At 35.8% G+C, this 23151-nt stretch overlaps 1 pseudogene; it reads right to left on the reverse strand.

The window, feature by feature from the left end:
• Positions 1 to 7741, reverse strand: LOC148871343 (heterogeneous nuclear ribonucleoprotein 1-like; annotated as a pseudogene).
• Positions 7742 to 23151: the final 15410 nt, after the last annotated feature.

A 23151-nucleotide genomic window follows, 5' to 3' on the forward strand; every position in this document is an offset into this window, starting at 1 on the left:
TCAGAACAAAACCGCCGATTGCAGCCTTGGGAGGATTCTCGATCTCTTCTTGTCTGAACTGCGAAAACGGAGCTCGTAACGGAACCACTGGTTGCAGCCTTGGGAGGATTCACGATCTCTTCTTGTCTGAACTGCGAAAATGGAACTCGTAATGGAACCGCCGGTTGTAGCCTTGGGAGGATTCGCGATCTCTGTCTCTCTGGAGTCTGGTTCTGCTCTTGCTCTGGATACCGAGACAAACAGTGGAACTTCTCTTCTTTCTATTTTCGATGGAAGTCTCGAATCTGTCTTCTGTCGGCGCTGAGCAACGTCGCTGCCGCTACTGATCTCCAGAGGTCTCAGAACACAGACCTCTCGCTCCTGTTTCTCGCTCTGATACCATGAGAAAACTCTGAGGAATTTTGTTGTTCTTCATTACACAAGGTACAGCCTATATATACAATTTCCTACGCCTAGGAGATTTAGTTCAGTAAGAAAATACTAAGTACAAGTTCCCAAAGAAATCCGGGAAACTATCCAAATACATCTAGAAAACTACACATGCATGCAAGAAGAGGTTCCGTGGAGATGTAGAGGTTACGGTTAGATGGAAATGTGGTTTCCCAATATTATATTATATTATATATATTATATACCTATACCTATACCTATACCTACCATTATAGAATGAACAATTTATCTTTTTCGACCACCCTGATTTTTATTTCCAATTTTACCTATTAATAATACAACTTTGAATGAGTGCACAACTAATTAAATTAGTAAATTCTCGACCATTTATTTATTACCCTACACACAAGAGAGACAAGTGCCCTAAAATGAATACAAGGACATCCAAATTCTCTACGTGACTGGTTTTTGCCTTGTGGAGAAGGTTGAGAAGCAAGGAACAGAGAGATTGAAACTTGTAGCATTGATGAAGTAATGGTTTTTTTGCGCTAGATCGAAAATTGCAGCATCCAAATTCTCTGTTTGTTGCTCTGCTTTCTGTACGCTTACACGTTTCCTTCCTCCAATCTCCCAACCATTTTTGACTCTTAATTTAATAGCAACTAGCTAGCTAGTCTAAATATTTCTCTCCCCCTCTCCCTTTTTTTTTCAATGGGCTTCTTGTGGCAATTTTGAGGTTGCTGGTTAGGGTTCTCAGTTTCTTGGTGATATCTATGAACTTTTGTATTGTTTTACAAATAAGAAGAGGATGGCACCAGGTTCATAACATGGGTAAGATATCACGACTGAGCATTACAATTTGTTTATTCAGCAATAGACTACAAGCTGTGAAGCAGCCATGGTGAAATAAAATGGCCACTTTGGAAATTTTCATTGATGGTAACACCTCATAAACCCTAAAACTAGAATTTTCACTTTTTTTTTTCTGCACCATTCTTTATTGCTTTAGGAGTTGATGAGCTTTGTGCCCATTGCTAGGCATCGGTGATTGTTTGTTGTGAATTAGGTTCTTTATATGTTTAAATTCAACCAAGTCTTTTCGCTTCACCCAAAGCATGTCGGGTTATGAGTAGTTTATCAAATTGGGTGAACTTCCACGGCATCAAGCTTAATTGTTTGGCTCAACCTTACTTGGTTCCCCTCTTAATGAATAATATAAAAAGCATATAAATAAAAACAAAACTAGAAAAGACAAAGCTGTTGTAGTTAGTTTTAGTAAATGATTTCTAAATAATATTTCAATCAACTTGTTGTTTTATTGTTAAGAAAAGAGTGCACAAAGTTTCGTTAACATTTTCTGACATATGTGCAAAAAATCCAAAGCTTTTTCCCATTAGATTTATATTTTTTTCCCTTTTCATGTTGTCTATACATAGAACAAATTCTATTTTCACCCATGAAAACTACCTAAATAGCTTGCTAGAACATTATACCGATATTTTTAGGGACTTCTGTAGCTTTTCAATTGCCCAAATTTTATAAATCCATTTGGATTCCCCTAAGGCCCCGTTCGCTTTTCGGTAAGTTATTTACCCAGGTAAATGCGGTTATTTGGGTAAGTTTTTCCTGAGAAACACTTACCCAGGTAAGTGCATTTACCCACGTTCTTTTATTTCTCATGTAAATAAGGCAATGACTATTTTATCTATAAAAAAATCATTATTAAAAGGGGCATTTTTGTCCCATTCAAGTGCTAGCAACTTTCCCCTTAGGTGGGAAAGTTATTTATCCACCTAGGAGATAGGCCAGGAAATTAAACTTCCCCTAGTCCCTACATAAATTTGAAAAAAGAACATGGGATTCTTGGTCAATTGAAACAAAAATCCCATTGACCAACCTTCCCCCCTCTCAAAATCCGAAAAAAGAATGCCCCTTGGGTTCCCTTAGTAAGCTTGCTCATTGGGAATTAAAAGAAAGACCCTTTTTTTAGTAAGAAAAAGGAAATCCATTTTGTCTAGAAAAAATTTTTTTTGAAGGCTATGCTATTAGAATCTATTGACTAGAGAAAAAATTATTATCTAGCATAAAGCTTAATTTTTTGCATTTCACTTTCCCCGTACTCAATGATTTCATTTACTTTCCCCATAAAGCTTCTTTATATTAACTTTGTGGCTATTTATATAGGGTTCGGATGGGGTAGGCACAAAGTTGTAATTACGTTCAATGAGCAATTGAAATTTTTTTTGACACCTATCCCTTAAAATACCCTCACCCCACCCTTGAAAAAGATTAATGCCCACTTTTGACGGTTGTTTATCAATTGCTCTTCTAACATGCTTACTTTAATGTGCCTACTAGATCCGGTCCCATTTATATTATGAATACATTTGCATTTGGGTGAAATAGTCTAATTCTTGCCCTAGCCCATCTACTGGTCCAGCTTTCTTATATCAATATTGATTGGTTTTAATTTTAATTGTTGGAATTTCTTTAATTTTTAAATATGATTTGACTTCTCTTTTTGTTCTCATGAATAATGATCATATTACAAAGCATTCTTTGAATCTTAAACACTAAAATGGGCTGGTGAATGAAAATGGTGAATAGTTTCATATGGAACGATTTTATGCTGGTGTAATGGTAAAATGCTGGACTATCAATTGTAAGAACACGACTTCAAGTTTAAGAGTGACCACTTTGTGTAAAAAATGGCACAAAGGTTATGATTGTATCCAACCCACTCTCCCAAGGCCCTCGATAACTAGAAACAATATTAGGTAATGGTCTTTCTCCAATCAACCTAGATCGAAAATAATCACACATTTGTGAAGCAATTGAGAGGGGGGGGGAAAGAAAGAAAAGATGGAAATGCAAAGTATTTTAGTGGGTAGGGGTGAGCAAATAGGTTCTACCCGGAAACGAATGGAATCGACCTTGAACCAATCCTACCCGATCTGTTACAGGGTAGGGTCTTCTGGTTCCAAACTCTTGTAACCAATCCCCACCCAGGCTGGTTCTAGGGTCTAGGGGTTTACCCTACCAAAACCGACCCCATGAACCGGCTTTGGTTGATAGGACTGACCTTAGTAGAACCTGCCTTGGAACTGAACTTGCCTTGAAATAAACTCTGGAATACTTTTGTAGATGTGAAGATTTGAATCCAAGCACTCATGATTACAAAGGCTATGGTCCCACTTGACTATTGAGTTACTTTAAGTGACTAGTAAATGTGCACATACATTGAACGTGATATTGTGATAGCTTCAAATGACAATAATAATAACAATACAATAACAAAAAAAAAACAAGAACAATAATTACAATTTAGTGTTCTTAGCAAAACCCATGTAAGAAATATAAGTAATCCAAGCATAGTGTATATTAATGAAACAAATGATCTATTTCACCAAGCCAACAAGCTATAGATGATACATTTATTTTCTTTTATTTTCTTTTTTATATTCTTCCTATATCTATCATTAATCACAATAATTCTCATTTTTAGACATATTTTTGTTTAATATGATGAATATATAATATTAAAGACATGTTTAATACTCATGGTCAAATCAACTAATTAACCAATCACACCTGTACTTTGGGTCCATTTATCATCAAATTACTTGCTCATAAAAAGCCATTAGCTTGGCTAATAATGTGCTGACCCAACTATTTGAACCATTTAACTCTTTGGCCTAGTTGGTGGGGTCAAGAGTCAAATATTAATTTTCTTTTTCATTGATTTTTCCATTCTATTTCCATCATTAATAAAAATATTTTTTATTTATCATATTTATATTCTTGATATGATGAATGCATAATATTAAATATGTGCCCATATTTTTTCTATATAATTTTTATTTATTTATGATCTACTGTATTTCTATTTACTTTTTAAATTTTTATTATTTAATTATAACATCATGGAATGACCCATATGACCTAGGTGGTTTGAAATGTCCCACCACTTTCATACATGGGAAAACCAGTTTACTTTTGGGTCAATTTTAGTGTATTCCACTATCATTATTAGTATAAAAAAATATCTTATTTTTCACACATATTTTTGTTTCCAACTAAGCAAGATAATCTTAACACTTAGTTACATCCCAATGGGTGGGATAGCAACCCTCCACACAAATAAAATTTGAGCTGATTCAATCTAGAAAGGTATAACTAAATTCTACCCATTGGTTTTTAACCACATCAAATACTTAGTAGGTAATGGTTCCCAAGTTAAATTTTGGATAGATATGTAGTGGGTTAGTAGTCCTTTAGCCCTGTGATTCCCTTGTCTTTTTCATCTCTCAACCTTGAAAGCACAATTTTAGGCTTTATGTCAAACTCTAACTCAATTGTCAATTGACCTTTAATTGGTGTTAAACACTTAGAGACCATGAAAATTTGGACCTTTATCACTTAAAGTCCTTTCTTTCTGAAGTTTGCATCTTACCCAGTCAGTTAGATCACAGAATTTGGAGTGCTCACACTTCAGCAAATCATTTTTATGTATTGTAGTGTGAGCAAAAAGGTCTAGCCTTTATTTCTTCTTTTTAATTTGAATTGAGTTAGTTTGAATCATGTCTGCAATCTGATTTCCCAATGGAGGCATGGAGGCTTAGAAAAGTGAGGGAAATTATATTGGAATTTTGTTCGTCAAGCTATCATGTGGACCATTTGGGCGGACTGCAACCTATACATTTTTAAGAAAAAGAGCAGATCTTTCAAGTAGATTCTTGATCACATAGTGAGTTGTTGTAATTTTGGCTTCTAGTAGTAAGAAGTTCATGGGAATTAGTGTGGAAGATATAAAAAGGAACCTAGTTTCATCTGTTTGCATTCTCCCCCTGCACTCTTAATAGTTAGTAGGCAACCCTCACTTGACACAAATGGCATCATTCTTAGATTTGATGGTAGGTCCTTGGGTAAGCCCAGTTTCATTGGTGTAGGGGAATGTTTTTGGCCAATTTGAGGTAGAACCTTTTGGGATTTTAGTGGGCTTATTGGGATTACAAGTTCCACGAAGGTAGAGATCCTAGCCTTGCTCCCTAGTCTTCAAATAGCTAAACTGCTAAGGTTAAAGTCCATTTATGATTGAGGGAGATTTTGAAAATACAATTAGGTGGCTAGCTTCCAAGGTCCCATGTAAGTATCTACTCAACTAGGCTAGGGACCTAGTTGTACATATATTGACTTCCTAGAGATGGATTCAGGGAAATGTAACATAGCGGCTCACTCATTGGCAAATTTTGGTCTTTTTAGAGAACATTTTAATTATGCATTTCTACCTTAAGTTTAAAGGGCTCTGCTTTTCGTTTGTTCATTCTCCCTTTTTTTCTTAATTACTATAGCTTATTGTTATCCTTCATAAAAAAAGCATAAGAGATGTGCTCAAATGTTTTTTTACAAAATGTATATACTTTATATTTTTTGTATTTTTATCTTTTTAATTATTTATTATTTAATTGACATGCAGGGTTTTCTATTTGGTTTAAAAGGTTGGACTGTTAACTCGCCATTATACCAATATTATAGTATATATGTTAAATATACATACAACTTTTGGGATGGTCGGATTTATCAAACACAGGGTTTGCTTGGCCCGGGCCCCACTTGCATTATGTGGGGCTTGACGTGAGTTTGATCTAGACTAGGCTTGAGAGAAATTTGATTGCCTAGGCCTAAGAATTTGCAAATTGAGCTTGTCGGGCTGAACTAGATCATAAATGATCATCCCTACCCATCAATATCCCTAACCCTATGTTTGTAAAACTAAGCATAACCCTAAAATTAGAGTGAATAGTGTCAGTTCATAGAAACAAATAAGCATTGAAATGGGTCATTGTAATGTATCTTATACAAAAAAAAAAAAAAAAAAAAAATTGATGATCTTTTTGAAAGCTATAGAAATGGATGATTGGAATAATTCTACAAGTGTGCAAGTCAATTCCCAATTTGGCATAGTTGCTTATATCTTTTTGGCCCTTTGAGAAGGTTGATGACCAATTAAACTATAACCAGGATTTGGTCATTCGATGTTAACTTGACATTAATTGAATACATAGCACTGCCAATTAAAAAGAAGGGATAAATTGCTAATTGGTAATTGCAATCACCTCCTCAAAACTTTCTAACACAGTTGCAAATAGACCATCTCTATTAGAATCCTCTAACAAAAGATATGACATTGTCCAAAATACCCATGCAATTACTCTTTTCTTTTCTTCATAAAGTTTGTATTGTTTTTCTATAGAAATCATCTTCAATAGTAACAGTGTGGGTATTTTGAACATTTTTGTGTCTATTATTAGAGGATTCTAACAAGGGGCCTACTTACAACTGTGCCAGAAAGTTTAGGGGAAATGATTGCAATTACCAGATTTTAAAGGAGACATTGGTAAAAAATTTCATGGGAGGTTTCAGCAATTTACCTTAAATAAAAAAAATAAAAAAAAAATCATTATTCATTCAATGCAACAACCAATTGAGAACACATGATTCAATGACAATTTAGGATAATTATACATGAAATAGAAAGACACTTGTAATATATCATTTACTAATAATGATAGAGGAGTGAAATATTAAATATACTTTGATCTTTGGGCACTTTCAATTACCATTCATGTTGAGAAATTATTTTCATTAATTTCAATCTTTAAATAGGTTTTATCAAACATGTTATAAAATACTTGTTTTTACCTTTTTTCTTAATTAGAAGTTGCATGTTGCAATATGAAGTAAAACCATATTGGTGTACATAACGACTTCCTGAATAACCATTTCATTAAACTCACTAGGTGCTTGCCATATCAATCATATTACCCTTGGCTAACATATCATCTACAACTTATTCATTGTCAAATATAATGAATCCAAAGCCTCGAGAATGATTGATTGCATGATCACGAATGATCTGATGATCCACCACCTTCCCATGCTTGGAGAACTTTTTGAACTTGTCTTTAGCGACAATTGTTGGCACCCCACCAACAAAAATCTTATTTATTTTAAAATCCTTAGATTGTACAGAGCCCTTACATATGGTTCTTTTAATTTCAACTTGTTTTCCATTGATAACATGGGTCTCTTCTATAATCATAACTGATGGATCAGCAGCATAAGTAATAAACCCAAAATCCCTTGATTGCTCGATGTTTCGATCTTTCATTATCACCGAATTGATTATCTCTCCAAATTTTCTGAAATGCTTTGTGAATGTAGCTAAGTTCGTGCCTTTAGCTAATCCACCAATAAAAATCTTTCCAGGACTGGCTCCCTCTCCTATGTGTTGGTCGTTGGAGGGCTTTGAATCATTTTCTGAAGATGCACCCTTAAATTTCAAACCCATAACCTTTAACATTTCCCAAATATCTAATGACCCAGAGATCTGATAGAGGAAAAAGATCAGGAAATTAGGTTCGGTAAAATGGGGTTTAGGACTTGCAAAGACTTTGTGATAACCAGCTTAAATATGTTTATTATACATGTGAAGAGCAATTTCAGTCTTTAAATATGTTTTATTAAACACATGAAATACTTGTTTTGTCCTTATTTATACTTCACAAAATATTAAATAAGAGGGTAATTTTTGTCCAACCAAAATTTTAGAAATATTATGAGAACATTTGTACATTTTATAGTTGTATAAATTTGACCATTTGTTTTCATTTTAATATTTGAATGTGTATAATAAATAATGTAAAAGGTAACATTTACAAAATTTAAATTTAAATTATAAGTTTTGAACCATATAGTGATAGTCTACATATAACTTACTCAATTTAATCAATAGAGATAATATAAGTTTTAAAATATATATACTTTTCTTGAAAATCAAGTTTTTAAAGAACATGTTTTTTTCCTCAAGGGGGAGAGTAAATAAAGAACAAGTTTTACGGGTAGACCTTGGAACCGACCTCGAAACCACCAATACCAGAACCAACCTTGAATAGACCTTCACAGGGTAGGTTCTAGTTCCAAAAACTTGGATCCAACCCCTATAAGGTAAGTTCTAGTTCCAAAAACTTGGAACCAACCCTATAGGGTAGGTTCTAGGTTCTACCATAGAACTAAACCGAACCGAACCAACCCATGCTCATCCCTATTAGTAGGTGCATGGCCTACAAGGTCCTCTATAGTATTAAGTATTTTCAAACAAAAAGGCACCAGTACAGCATTGCTTATACAAAAGTAAGATTTCAAAGTTTAAAAAGCACACCCTTTCATCCCTAAAAATAAGCCTTTCATTCGTTTGGTTGCTTTTGTGGTCATTTTTTATTTTCTTCAATTTTGATAATTCAAAGAATTTCTTCAATGGTTATTACTTGCACCGGTTACAACTTCCTTACTATGAGGAATCAAGCTTTAACATGGCAAGATGTGTGTTTAAATTGTCTACTTTTAATATAATGGAAATATATTATATTCATAGTTGAAAATGATTTTTTTTACTCACTTCAATTCAAATATATTCTTTTGACAATAAAAACATACATGTGCAACGCACGTGCACCCCGCTAGTATAGTGTAAAATTTATAAAGTTGTCAACCATTTATAAGATAAATAAAATATTAAAAAATTAAGCATATGATTTAGTTTTTCATTTAATGTGCTCGTATATTATACATGGGAATTGATAATTTTAAATGATGATGGTGATGATGATAAAAATTTCAATAATGCTCTTATATAGGGGTGTTCATGTTCTGGTTTGGTTCAATTTAGAGAAGGTCTTAGGCTAAACCAATAAATTACAACTTGAAAAATTCTTAGACCAAACCAAACCATTTTAGTATAGAAACCAAACCACACCAAATTGTTTTATTATGATTTGGTCTGGTTTCCATTATAGTTTATGACCATTCTATTGGGCTTAATCCAAATAGAAAGCCCAAATAACATCCATATCTACATCAATAACAAAACAACTCAAATATCAAATTGAAATATTAGCAAGTGACACCCATTACTATTAAATAACTTTCATTTACAATTGCTCAAACACTAGTGTTAGGGGTTAGACATGTTCATGGGCCGGGTAGCTTGACGGGCCAGCCCGGCCTAGCTCGACTTGATCTAAGTCAGGCTTGGATAGGATTTCAAGCCCGCGAACTTGGGCCTAAAACACCGGGCCTGACCTTTTTTTAGGTTGGGCTCGAGCTTTCTCAAAAATGCCAAGCCTGAGCCCAAGCCCGAGCCCGACTTGGTAATGTATTATATAATAAAAATATATTATATATATAATATTTTTTTATTATTCTTCTCTTTTTTTCAAGTAATAGTGAGATCTTTCATTATTTTTTAGGTTTTGAGGTCATTTAATATAAATAAAATAGTTTTTTCTTGAATAAAAAATTAGTTTTCAATTTTCTGGCTAGGCTTAGGCTCAAGCCTGAGTATATTCTATTAATATAGAGACAAAGCCCGACTTGGCCCATGAACATGTCTATTAGGGATATATGCTATTGCACATGTGCAAGTAAAGATGAAAGGCAAAAATATAAATTGCACTAATTTAACTTTTTTATGACCTGCATGAAAACCAATGCACGCATCAACTTTATAATAGTATAGATAAACAACTCCTTAGGCATCAAATTACAAGTTGAAAATTGAAACAAACAACAATAATGTATGAAAATGAATACATACATACATATTTTTAAACATATGTATTATATATGTTATATACATTAATAAATATATTATTAATAATTCGATTTGATATGATTTACAATTTGTTTTGAAATCAGACCAAACCAAACTGTTGTAAGGCCAAAATAGATCAAATTTCCAATTTCGATTTCGTTTGTTGCAGTTTGACGGTCTAGACCATATAATAAATACACATACTCTTATCAAAACACACAAGGCAATGATAAGTAATTGAAGTATGATGTACTTGTGGATTTTTCCCTTTCATCCTAAAGATTTAGCTTCAAATCTTCTTGTAGTTTATATTTGATTAAGGGCTTTTTGGCAGTACCCTGTTGTTCGGACTACTTCTAGGTGGCTGATGACTCAGAGGCCGAAGTGGAGGATTTTTGTTGGATGAGGACTTGGATGCCAAGCTGACTAGGCCGAGCTGGGGGTAGATAGGGTGCCGAGCTAGGTTGATTGCCGAGCTGGGTAGCTCTTTAGAGAAACTTACAAGGAATCAATGTTAGAGGACTCGGGTGGCTAACCCGACGTGGTCTCTCCGATGCTTCAGTCAATATTGTGTTGTCTTGGTTGCAAGTGGAAAGCTTGAGTGTAGAGAGAGCTATTGAGCAAATAATCGCACGTACTTTAGTCTTGGGGGTTGATGTCCTTATATAGGCATTGTTTGGCGTAGGCTTCACGCACCGCATCCAAGATTTTTGGGAGGTCGTGCTTAACCGATCTGAGATCCTCGAAGGTAACCGCCATGCACATTGGCCATCCTCTAGAATATCCGGTACGTGGGCCAACTCTCGAAAAACCTGGGAATGTCAGGATATGCATGCCAAATTTGTTGGTGAGCACGTCTCACAGGTCACCACTTGGACCTCAGTTAGGCCAGCATACCCTTAAGGGAGGTCGCTCCTCGCGTTGAGGTCACTTTGGCCAGTGACAAGGTGCTATAGGTCGACCCTGGATGAGGTGCTTCTAGCCGACCTGAGTTGTGATCGAGGTCGCCAGGTTGGCAGTAAAGGCAAGTCACCTGGTCAGGGCGAAGAGAAACCACAATCTGGGACTCCAAGTCATTGCTTAGGTGGTGTCTATGTGTCATCTAACTGTTCCAAGATGCCATGTGTCACGATGTAATTGGAGGGCCAAATCCGCCCTCATCAATTGCCCCCCACTCCCAAGCTAAGAGTAACTCGGTGAAGGGAGTAGATTGTTCCTTTGGCCCGGAATTACTGTTTGATGAGCTCATAGTCGTAAGCATTGATCCAATTTGCTTCTCAGATCGAAAGAATTTAAATGTTTGCAGCCTTACATAGGACCTTGTCGTCTTGATTTTTGGGGCACAAGAGCGAATTCATCTGCTCGAGGAGAGGTGGAGCAGGTACCCCGAGGACATCTACCTTATTAGGGATGTGACCATCGAGGGGTTCTGCAATTTGGCTAAGTACCTCAATAGCAAAGCTCATCATGCCATCCTCAAGAAGGGGTTCTAATTGTGTGATTGTTTTATTAGGTCGCTCCACCTAGGTAGACTTCGGTGCAGTGTCACTCGAACTGGTTTTCAAAAGAGTAGCCAGTTAGTTTGATGCGGAGCCTAAAACCGAAGTGAAGAGATTAGCCAAGTTTGCATCCGTCATGGTGCTAAGAGCGAACTAGTCTTTCCTTTATTCTCTTTCTCGTGTTGAATGCAAATTGCTTTTTATTTCGCCCACGCAAAAGAGGCGACTAGGTCTTATGTGGTGCCGAGGTCTTTTATCAGCTCGGCACCTTAGCCCTTAGGCTCTGGGAACAACTCACGGTCCACTCTCCTTATCCTTGATTTTGCCCATGCTGAAGAGGCGATCGGGCCTCATGTGGTGTCGATGTCTTTTATTAGCTCAGCACCTTAACCCTTAGGCTCTAGGAGTGATTCGCAGTCCACTCTCCTTATCCTTGATTTTGCCTATGCCGATGGGGCGAATGGGTCTTAGGTTGTGCCAAAGTCTTTATCAACTCGGCACCTTAGCCCTTAGGCTCTGGGAGCGACTTCATAGTCCACTCTCCTTAATATTATTTGGCTGATGTGCGGCATGACATTTTCGCCTATGCAGGTGGTCATTCTGTAGTAACTTCTTATATGGCTGCTTCTACATCATCTCGTAGGATTATCTTCCTGGGTGAGTGCTTGCGAAACCACAGCATACATGTTCTGCCCCACCTTGCGAGGGCATAATGTTGTTGTTGGTGTGTGTCAGCAGTTCAGGGCCACGGCTGCACTGCATCAGCCTCGTAATGATGCCGATCATCCACTCCTACGAGAAGCCACAGGGAGCTCGACCTGTGGGAGCAACTCTACTAACTGTAGGTCGCCCACTCGCTCGGGAGCCTTGAGGGGCTCAACTTGCAAGGGCGTTCACATAGTTCGTAGACCGCTAACTCCCGCGGAGCCGTGAAGGGTTCAATCTGTAGGGGAGACCTCACGAAGAGGACTGATGAGGCTTATCCGGGCTAAAATAAAGTCGGCAGAGCTGCTTAGTCTGTTGGCCATCAACTTCCTGTGGGAACAATGACTGGCTCAACTTGCAGGGACAGCCTTACTCCGAGGTGCTTGTCGCTAAACTACTAGTTGTTAAGGCCGTTCTATTGCTTCCTATTCTGCATTGACATGAATACGTCGAGCTACTCCCATGCTCACATCTAGAAATCCATGCTTCAACTCATGGAATTGTCACGCTTCAATCTTGATGGGAACTATTGATGGCTCTACCGCAGGGAGAGGGGCGTTCACATGCGGTAGCGGGGTATTTATCTGGGGCACTGGGGATGTTGAGTTCAGCCTGAACTTGTCTGATTGTCATAGGAGAGTTCTCCAGGTTCATCACAGATGTTTTTGCACCCCAGTAATCGGTATTCATTCTAAGTGTTGATGCTGATCAAAAGTGTCTTTCAGTTCATAAAAAATGGAAATTAGAAAGTGATAACTTTAATTTCTAAAAGGTGAGATCTTAGCTTTCTAGAAGATAAGGGCTTAGTTTTTTATAGGTGAGAACTTAGCTTCTTGTAGTGTTTCCCACAGCCGGCGCCAATTGATGAAGGGTTTTTTGGCAGCACCCTGTTGTTCAGGCTACTTCCAGGTGGCCGATGATTCAGAGGCCAAAGTGGTGGATTTTTGTTGGATGAGGACTTGGATTTCGAGCTGACTAGGCCAAGCTGGGGGTAGATTGGATGCCGAGCTAGGTAGCTCTTTAGAGAAACCTGCAAGGAATCAATGTTCGAGGACCCAGGTGGCTAACCCGACGAGGTCGCTCCGATGCTTCAGTCAATATTGTGTTGTCTTGGTTGCGAGCTGAAAGCTTGAGTGTAGAGAGAGCTAGTGAGCAAATAATCACACGTTCCTTAGTCTTGGGGGTTGATGTCCTTATATAGTCATTGTTTGGTGTAGGCTTCACGCACCGCATCCAAGATTTCCGAGAGGTCGTGCTTAACCGGTCTGACATCCTCGAAGGTAACTGCCATGCACATTGGCCATCCTCTAGAATATCCGGTACGTGGGCCAACTCTCGAGAAAACTGGGAACGTTAGGATATGCATGCCAAATTTGTCGACGAGCACGTCTCACAAGTCGCCACCTGGACCTTAGTCAGGCCGACACGCCCTCAAGGGAGGCTGCTCCTCGCGTCAAGGTCACTTTGGCCAATGACGATGTGCTTCACGTCGGCCCTGAACGATGTGCATCTAGCTGACCTAAGTTGTGGTCGAGGTTGCTAGGTTGGCGATGAAGGCAGGTCACCAAGTAGGGGCAAAGAGAAACTGCAATCTGGGACCCCAAATCATTGCTTAGGTGGTGTCTATGTATTAACTAGTTGTTCCAAGATGCCACGTGTCACGATGTAATTAAGTGGATAGTTAGATTTTTATGTCACTAAGACAAATTTTTGAGCATGCTAACCTATTTGACCATCAACTTTATTATTATTTAGTCAACCACCAACCAACTTTATTGTTTGAATTGCTAACCTATTTGACTAAGTCTAAACACTTATTTTGTTAATATGATGAACATATAATATTAGAGACATTGAACATATGCTTTTCATTGGATATCATTTTCAAAAGAATGAAGAGGCTCATGCTCACATCAGCAATTGGCATAAAACTTTTTGTTAAACTCAAGAACACATCCTATATTTTCATTTCATGATGATGATAGTGAACATAGCAAAATGGCCAATTGCAATGATTGAACAACATAACAAAATAGCCAATGATGGGAAAGAACTTGTGTAGCAACCCATATTATTGGAACAAGGCTAAAGAAAACATTTTTTTCCCTTGGTTGTGCAGCCAAATACAACCTAAAATGAGAGGCCGGCATCAAACATTTCTTTTCCCTTGGTAATTTGTTAGTGGGCAAATTTCTTAAATTATTCCTACTGTTTAGCTAATTGTCAAACTGTACCCCTTCTTGTTTAAGGTGTCTTAAAACACTCCTATTGTTTCTGACAATTGACTATCTCTATCATTGTCATTAACGTCCCTTAATGTTCCATCAAAATCTGTATACGTGTCATATAAAATTTTTTTAAAACTCAATATTACCTTTCGTCCATAAGTAGCTTGGCCTGGCTCTTCTGATCGTCCAGGTCTGTTTTAGGATTGCAAAAACAATTTTTTTTCCCTTACGGTAAAGAGAACGAAAGAAGATTCGCTTAATCTTTCCACCCAATATCACTTGTATGGTCGATGAAATTGAGATCCCATGACAAATGAGAAAATGTGTGCAACAGATCTAACCACATGAAAGAAGAAATGGATAAACCAAAATTCGTTTATCAGAAAATGCCAAAAAGAACAAAATGAAAACCAAAACCCTTAAATGGAAAGGTCTTGGGGACCCACCATGGAGATCTATTAGGGCTCTCAATCTCCTCTGCCTTGATTTTTCTTGTCGCTCTTTTGTTCTGCTGCTTCTCTCACCGCTTCGTTCTGCCCCAGGCCTAAATCTACTTTCAAATGTCAGATAGAGTGTGAAATTGAGTGCCGAGAGTTTTGAGAATTAAACATCGAACTTGTGGAGACAGATTTCTTAATTTTTCAAGTTGCTTGGTTTCCTGCTTTTGTGATCAGGAAACGTCTGGTTCGATAGATGTTGAGGGACAATTCTCAAATTTTCTTATCTTTCTCATTCTCACTGATTAAAATCCTTTCCGATCGCCGCCATGGCCAGGACTCGTTAACTTGTGACTATGCTCTTTTACAAATTTGGTAACTACCCACTTCACACCATCTCTTAGAGCTATCATTAACATTGCATTACATCCTTCCCTAGTTACAGGTTACAGGTTACAGGTGGTGGAGGAAATTCTATCTTTTCTGCATACATTTTTCTTTGGAACAAACAAAATCTTGATCAATGACAGCATTATTTAGTCGTGAACGCAGATTATGATGAATGCGAACAATGAAACCCGTCCACCTGCGATAAGCAACATAAAATTCCCTAATCTCTTGATTTAAACTCCATACCAACATATGGTTCCAAGGCATCTGCATTGGCAGGTAATGTTTCAACTGATTGTTCTTCAAACTTGTCATTGCCATCTGTTATTTCATGTTCGTTGAAGGTTTCAACTTGCAAGTCCCTATTGCTTTCACGGTCTAAGGATTTACCTTTCGCTAGAATGAATCTGATTTAAACTTTCAAAGATAACACATACCAATAAACTGCAACTTATCGAACCAGACATTTCGTAGATAAACACAAACCAGAGTTCAAAGCGAAGAGGAGTACTCTTTCTTTTTTTTTTCTCTTTCCCTTTTTTATTGTTTTATTTTGAAAATTTGGAAGGGAATAAAGGGTAAAATAATCTTTTTTGTTTTTATATTAATTGAGTTAACGACAAAGAGGTTTTAGACAATTGTTAGAAACGGTAGGATGGTTTAAGACAGTAGTTAAACAGTAAAGATACGGTTTGTCAATTAACTAAACAAAACAGTAGAGATAGTTTAAGAAATTTGCCCTTTGTTAATTTTTTAAAGGCTCGAGCCCTAACTTGAATTCAATGTAATTAAAAATTGGGGAAATTTCTTAAATCGCACCTAAGTTTAAATGGACTAAACTACTTCTCTATTATTTGCAAAATCCTTAAAAGTACCTCTAAACTTTCTAAGAGACTAATTATTCACTGCTACTAATGCACCATCGCAATCTATTCACATATGATATTATGTGATTTACATAATTTTTTAAATCCCAATTTTACCCTTTTATGGTAAAAATGTCTTCCTTTACTCAAAAGTTCTATAGAACTTTCCCATTCTTACTAATGATCTTTCTCATCTCATTACACACAGGTTTGACATGTTTGTCGATTCACATCTGGAGCAACTAAGCTAGTCATCGTTAATGAGAGTTGTAGAAAGCTTCCCTACATTGAATTTTACACAAACCCGATCTACAATTAGGGGTGTCAATCCGTCCGTTTTAGGTTGGATCCAATCCGATCCAAACCTTATCAAATTGGATTTGAACAGTCCATATAATTATTGGATTGGGCCAATCCAAAATAAATTGGTCCATATTCTTATTGGTTTGAATTGGACCTAAACCAAATTTCCAATAATCCAATCATGAGACCAAACCCCTTGTCCAGTTTGAAACTGATTAAAATTGAACCCAACATAAAATCATTTTTATGAAAGTAATTTTACAAAAGCATTTTTTATAAAAGTAATTTTATGAAAAGTACTTTTACAAAAGCACTTTTACAAAAATACTTTTATGAAAGCACTTTTACAAAAACAGTTTTATAAAAGCACTTTTACGAAAGCACTTTTGCAAAATTTTACACGAAAACACTTACAAAAGAAATTTTACGGAAGTACTTTTATAAAAGCACTTTTATGGAAGTACTTTTATGAAAGCACTTTTATGGAAGTACTTTTATAAAAGCATTTTTACGAAAGCACTTTTACAAAATCACTTTTATGAAAACTTTTACGAAAGTACTTTTGTAAAGCATTTATACAAAAGTACTTTTATAAAAATACTTTTGCGAAAGTATTTTTACAAAAGCACTTCTTCAGAAGTACTTAAGTACTTTTACAAAAGCACTTATACGAAGTACTTTTACAAAAGCACTTATACGAAAGTACTTTTACAAAAACACTTCTATGGAAGTATTTTTATAAAAGTACTTTACGAAGGTACTTTCATTAAAGTACTTTTACAAAAGCACTTTTACTTTCAATGCCAAAAGGGCATATTTTTGTAATTTTCAGATTTCTTCATTTTAATATATTTTTATAATTTTTATAGTTCTGCTTTTTATATATAATTTTTGATATTTCATTCGGTTTGGATTGGATTCAAACCAGCCCATTTACATTTTAATGGATTTGGTTGGATTTGGTTTGTATCAGATTTGGACTGAATTGGATCCAATCCATTTGTAAGTGGACTCACATTGGACTGGATCGGGTTGGACCAAATCCAGTCCAATTGACAACCTGCAACAAGGTTGGGCTGCTAAACCTAAAGTATGTCCTAAGTTTATGGTGGAAGAGATATTATGGTTCAAAGGGAGAAGAAAACTAGGATTTAGAGGAATTCTAATCTATATTATATCTATTTAAAGTAATAGGTGCTCCTCCGGCAAATTTGACCCCCAACCCACTTGACCCACCCATACCCACCCAATTCAAAGTGGGTCAAGATGGGTCAAATGACCCATAAGGGTCAGGTTCGATTGGGCCAAGGGTCATCCTTGACCCTCTCTTTAGGGAAATTAGGTTATTCTTCCGAAACACTCTCTCTCTCTCTCTCTCTCTCTCTCTCTGATCAACCATCTCCGTCTCTCACTCAAATCTTCCAGCTACTGTAGTGTCTCTTCTTTCACAAGTCACATATATAGAAGTAAACGCCAAATCGACTCACTCTCTCTCGCTTCGCTCAGTTCTACCGTAGGTGGATGCCACACTGCCCCTTTCTCGCTCAAATTGCCGTAGCACCACCACTCTCCCTCTCTCTCGCTTCATTTTCAGATCTTTGGTAGGTGGACGCCGCACCACCCCTCTGTCACGCTCAGATCTTGAAGCTCGCCGCTACACCACCACCCTCTATCTCTTTGTTGCATAGATCTACCTTTGAAGGTTGTCGTCGCACCATCGCTCCCCCTCTCTCGTTGACTCAGATCTCCGATTCAAAGATTTGAAAGAATGAAGAGTCGAAGACTATGATCAGAAATCTCAGCAATTTTTTTGGGTGTTTTGAAATATTTGCAATGTCTTGTAAATTATTGCAACTTGAAATGTAAATCCCATTAAGGCTGCTACAAATTTATGCGAAAATATTTCTGTAAATTTTTATCTTTGAAATATTTTTTGAAAATTTGCTTCAATATTCAGTGGACACAATGTCATTTTTGTTTTTTTTTTTTTTTATTTTATCATTTTATTAGTTTGTCTACATTTTTTACTTTTTTTGCTATAATACAAATTTTTGAATTTTATCATATTATGTATTTTTGCAATTTCTGCTTTTATCCCATCTTTATATTTATCTGATTTTTTGTCTTTTTTCAATTTTCTTGTATTGTTTTCTTTTTTAGTGTTTTGCTATAATTTCCATTATTTTTTATAATTCTATTTTTTTGCATTTTCTATTTTCTACAATCTATACATTTCCTGTATTTTTTTTTGTTATTTATTTGCACTTTCTTTGTTTTTCTATAATTTTTGGTGTTTTCTACAATTTTTTTCTGATTTTTTTATTTTATGCAATTTCTGCAATTTATATAATTTAGATTTTTTTTGTTTTTGAAATTTTTATTATGTTTGCAATTCTATAATTTTCGGTATTTTTTTGCAATTTCTTTGTTTTTATGTATTTTATATTTGAAAATATTTTTGAACTTGTTTTCCTTTTTCATGTTTTTTACTTAAAACATATATTTGTATATTTTACATTTTCTATAATTCTCTTCACATTTTTGCATTTTCTGAATTTTCTTACAACTTTCTTATATTTTTCTGCAATTTTCAATGTTTTTTACATGAAATTTTTTCTACATTTTTTTGTATTTTTATTTTTTATTTATTTGAAAAAAAAATGAAACTTTTTATTTTTTAGTTGAAATACATAGTTCTATATGTTTTTGCAATTAAAACAGAGAAATATTAGAAGGTTAAGGTTTTGGTTTGAATTAAAAGGTGAAATGGATGGGTTAGTGTGGGTCAACCCACTTTGACCCACTAACATGGGTGAGAGATGGGTTAGTGAATCAATATGGTTGGGTTGATACTCAACCCTCACCCAACCCAACCAATCCACCCATTTGCCACCCCTCTAGTTGGGTTTTGTGACTGTGCAAAGGCAGCCATGCATGGTGGTGATGTTATAGAGGGGAGCAGTTTCATATGCTCTTTCTTTATGGTTTTCTTATTTTCTGGTTTTGCCTTATCTCAAACCCTAGCCCCTGTTCGCTGCCATCTCTATGGTTATAGATGCGATTCTTTATAGTTTTTTGGTTTCAAACGTTCTTCTTTCTGATTTTTCTTATTTTCTAGTTTTTCTGGTTTTATGGACACTTCCATCCATGCTTCAAATCGCTTACATTGCTAACAGTTTCAAATGCTTCAAATAGCCTTCCTGTTTGTGATCTTATTTTTTGGTTTTATAGTTTATCAGGCTCCTGTCATATGTGTTTTCTTTTGCACATTATCGTTCTTCCTGTGGTTTCAGATGCTTCAAATGGCTTATCTTCCTGTATCAAGTCATATGTGTTTTATTTTGTAGATTATCGTTTTTTAGTTTGAAGATTTTCTACCATCCTACAGTCTTAGATTTTGAGTTTGAATTTCTTCTATAGAGTTAGAGTTATGATGCAAAAAGTGGTCTCATTTGTGGCGAAGATATTCTAAAATCTGTTCTGGTTTTGGAATATTTTTTATTCATCTTATTATTTTCTATCTTTGAAAATTTTTTAATTAATTTTGGCTTTAAATTTGTTTTATATAGTTTTAATTAGAGGTGTAAATCGGGTCGTGCCACCTGTGGCCCGGCACAATGGTCCGCAGGCTGTGCCAGGCCCGGCACGATCACACGGGCCGTGTTGGGCCTGGAGTTTTAGGTCTACGGGCCGTGTTGGGCCTGGAGTTTTAGGTCTACGGGCCGGCCTAGCCCGTAGCCCGGCCCAACATGGCCTGCAGCACGGCCCATATTATATATATATATATATATATATATATTTTTTTTTTTATATTATTTTATATAAATTATAATTATATAATTACATATATATATATATATAATATTAATAAAATAAATATTTTTTAATTTTATTAAACTATTTTATTTAATTAATGTATATGTAAGTAATTGTATACACAAAATTCATATAAAATTACAATTTTAAGTTTTTTTCCATATTTTTTAAACTAATAGCTTCGACCCGATGCACAGCCCAACCTAGCCCAAGGCTTGGCACATGGGCCAATCCGGCATGGCACGGGCCCACACGGGCCTGGGCCATGGGCCGTGCCGGGCCACTTTACACCTCAATGGTTTTATTTATAGATCATTTTAACAAATGATTTTGCATTGAGGTCTTTTGCATTATGCATGTGTATTTATACATATAGCATTGGTTTCGGCCATTTTTATTTCTCTCCTGCTTCCCTACTTTGTCTGGTCACTGTGCTTCATTATTACCAGATGTTCCTACTAGAAGAGTAGAAGGTGTGGATGTTGAGTTGTTCTTCAAATGCAGTGATCTTTCATTTATTATTCATTTGATTCTCTTTACATGATGATGTTGATCTTTAATAGGTTTAGGTATTTTGATTTTTTTATGTGCATGTATTTTTCTTGGGGATGATTTTTCTACCTTTGCTTTTTCTTCTGGCTTTTATATGTGCCTTTGGAAATCATTCTTGTAGTATATTTTGAAAATGATTTTGTGGTTTAATAGATCCCTTTTTATTTCTGTCTAATTTTTGAAAATGATTTTGTGATTTAATAGATCCCTTTTTATTACTGTCTAATTTTTTCCTGATCTTGTATCAGATGACTAATTATTTTCTTAATGCTTAGTAAGTTTAGAAATGCTAATTTGCAACTATATTTTTTGTTTGCTTGCATTCTATCATTTCCATGTGCCAAGATTAAAATCGAATCGGACAACGAACTGTTCAGGGTCCGATGCCTGGGTCAAATGGTTCGATCATTCAAAATGAATGGACAATAAATCATTGGATGGTTCAAAAGTTTAAGTCAGCAGTTTACTGACCAAATCAACGGTTTTTTACCAAAATAGCGGTTTTGGGGTAAATAGAACCGGTTTTTTCATTCTGACCGTCTGGTCCGGTCCTGTTTTGAAAACCATGCCATGTGTAGTTGAGCTGTTGGATTTGGTTAAGATTTTATGAATTGCTTGCTTAGCAAGTTTATCGCTGCCTATTTGCAAAATGACGTGCCTAGGTTTTTTATTATGGATTTAAAATAGGTGATATATTATAGTAAATAAAGTTTGTATTTTAAAAAGGCGATACACTAGAGTTAATAAAGTATGTATTTTAAATTTTAGTGAGGCATTTGTTTTAAAGACTTAAAAAAATCACCCCCAAATAAAGTTTGTATTTTAGAAAATTAAAAAAAAAAATGCATATCTAAATTGTCCTTGTGATTTAGGTGGCATTTGATTGCACTTTTTAGAGGTCTGAATCTGAAAATGCTGCTTTTCAAACCTCACCCCTTGTTTGGTTTAAACTCTTAACTTGGTCTGAATCTTATTTTCAGATTTGAAAATAATAGAGATTAGGCCGGTTCTTAATGCGCTTAGGCATGTTTAAGAGCCAATGCATAATCCAAAATACCCTTACAATATTTTGAAAATGACGTGTGCTACCCCTATCTTCTCGCGCACGACTCATTTGGTTTCTCTCTCGCTCTCTCCCCTTATCTTCCCGCTACCATCTTGCAGCAGCGGCTCTCTCTCTCCCCCTGTTTTCGGTTCTCTCTCTCTCTCTCTCTCTCTCTCTCTCTCTCTCTCTCTCTCTCTCTCTCTCTCTCTCTCTCTCAAGGGATTGAAGGTTTTATAATGCTTTTGGAGGCAGGGTACCGATGACCAATACCTCGAGAGGGCTTTCAATCCTTACGACGAGATCACCAGAAACGGTATGTGTACATCTGTATTCTATGAACATAGATGATTTTGTCAATGGGCTTCGTCAGTTTGTGTTTACTCTTTTCTCTCTCTCTGTTTTCTTCTCCTTCATTTTCTCTCCTCTTCTTCTTCTTCTTCTTCTTCTTCTTCTTTTGCCAAACCCATTCTCAAACACTGATGACACTATTCATCTCCTTCTTCATCGGAACCCAGAAGTACAGCGGCGGCGAACGAACCCCCGCAAATTGCTCCTTCCCGCTTTGTAAAACTCTCCCTACCCTCTCTTCCTCCATTTCTTTCTCCTCCCAGACCCCTTGCTCCTTCCGTCGCCTATCCCACCTTTGACGTGAAGCAGAGGACCGATACAACATCGCCATTGATTTTGCCAGACAATTTGGGCTTCTGTGAAGCTCAGAAGCAAGCTACCCCCCCTTCTCACCAGAGTTCAGACTGTTCAGTCAGGCCATTCCCTTGTGAATATTCTTTTATTAATTATTTTTTAATATTTTTTATTAAACATTAATTAGATTTTATTAAATTTATTTATGTTATTTATTAATAAATAATTATTTTTATTAACTAGTAATTTTTAATTATTTCATTAATTTTTAAAAATTATTTTAATTTTTATTTGTGTAAATTATTAATTATTTTAATATTTTTATAGTCAATATTTTTTAATTTTAATCATTTCATTTATTAATTAGTAATTAGTAATTAGTAATTATTATTTTTTATTTTTTATTTTTTATTTGTATTTTTTCAATATTATTTTGAAATTGAAATTTATTTTTTATGAGATAATGCAAACTAAACTCAATATTTCCAAATAGTATGCTTTAGGGGTAAAATAGTAAAATTAGTAAATTTCAAACGGTAAAGGGTTGATCCAGCACAAACAAACTTATGGATTCAAATCCTCTAAAAAGTAGAAAAGCATATATGCCTCTTTTCAGATTTCAGACA

This window comes from Nelumbo lutea, chromosome 2 (assembly GCF_056320005.1).
Source record: "Nelumbo lutea isolate HS-2025 chromosome 2, American lotus-T2T, whole genome shotgun sequence".
NCBI classification, from domain to species: domain Eukaryota; kingdom Viridiplantae; phylum Streptophyta; class Magnoliopsida; order Proteales; family Nelumbonaceae; genus Nelumbo; species Nelumbo lutea.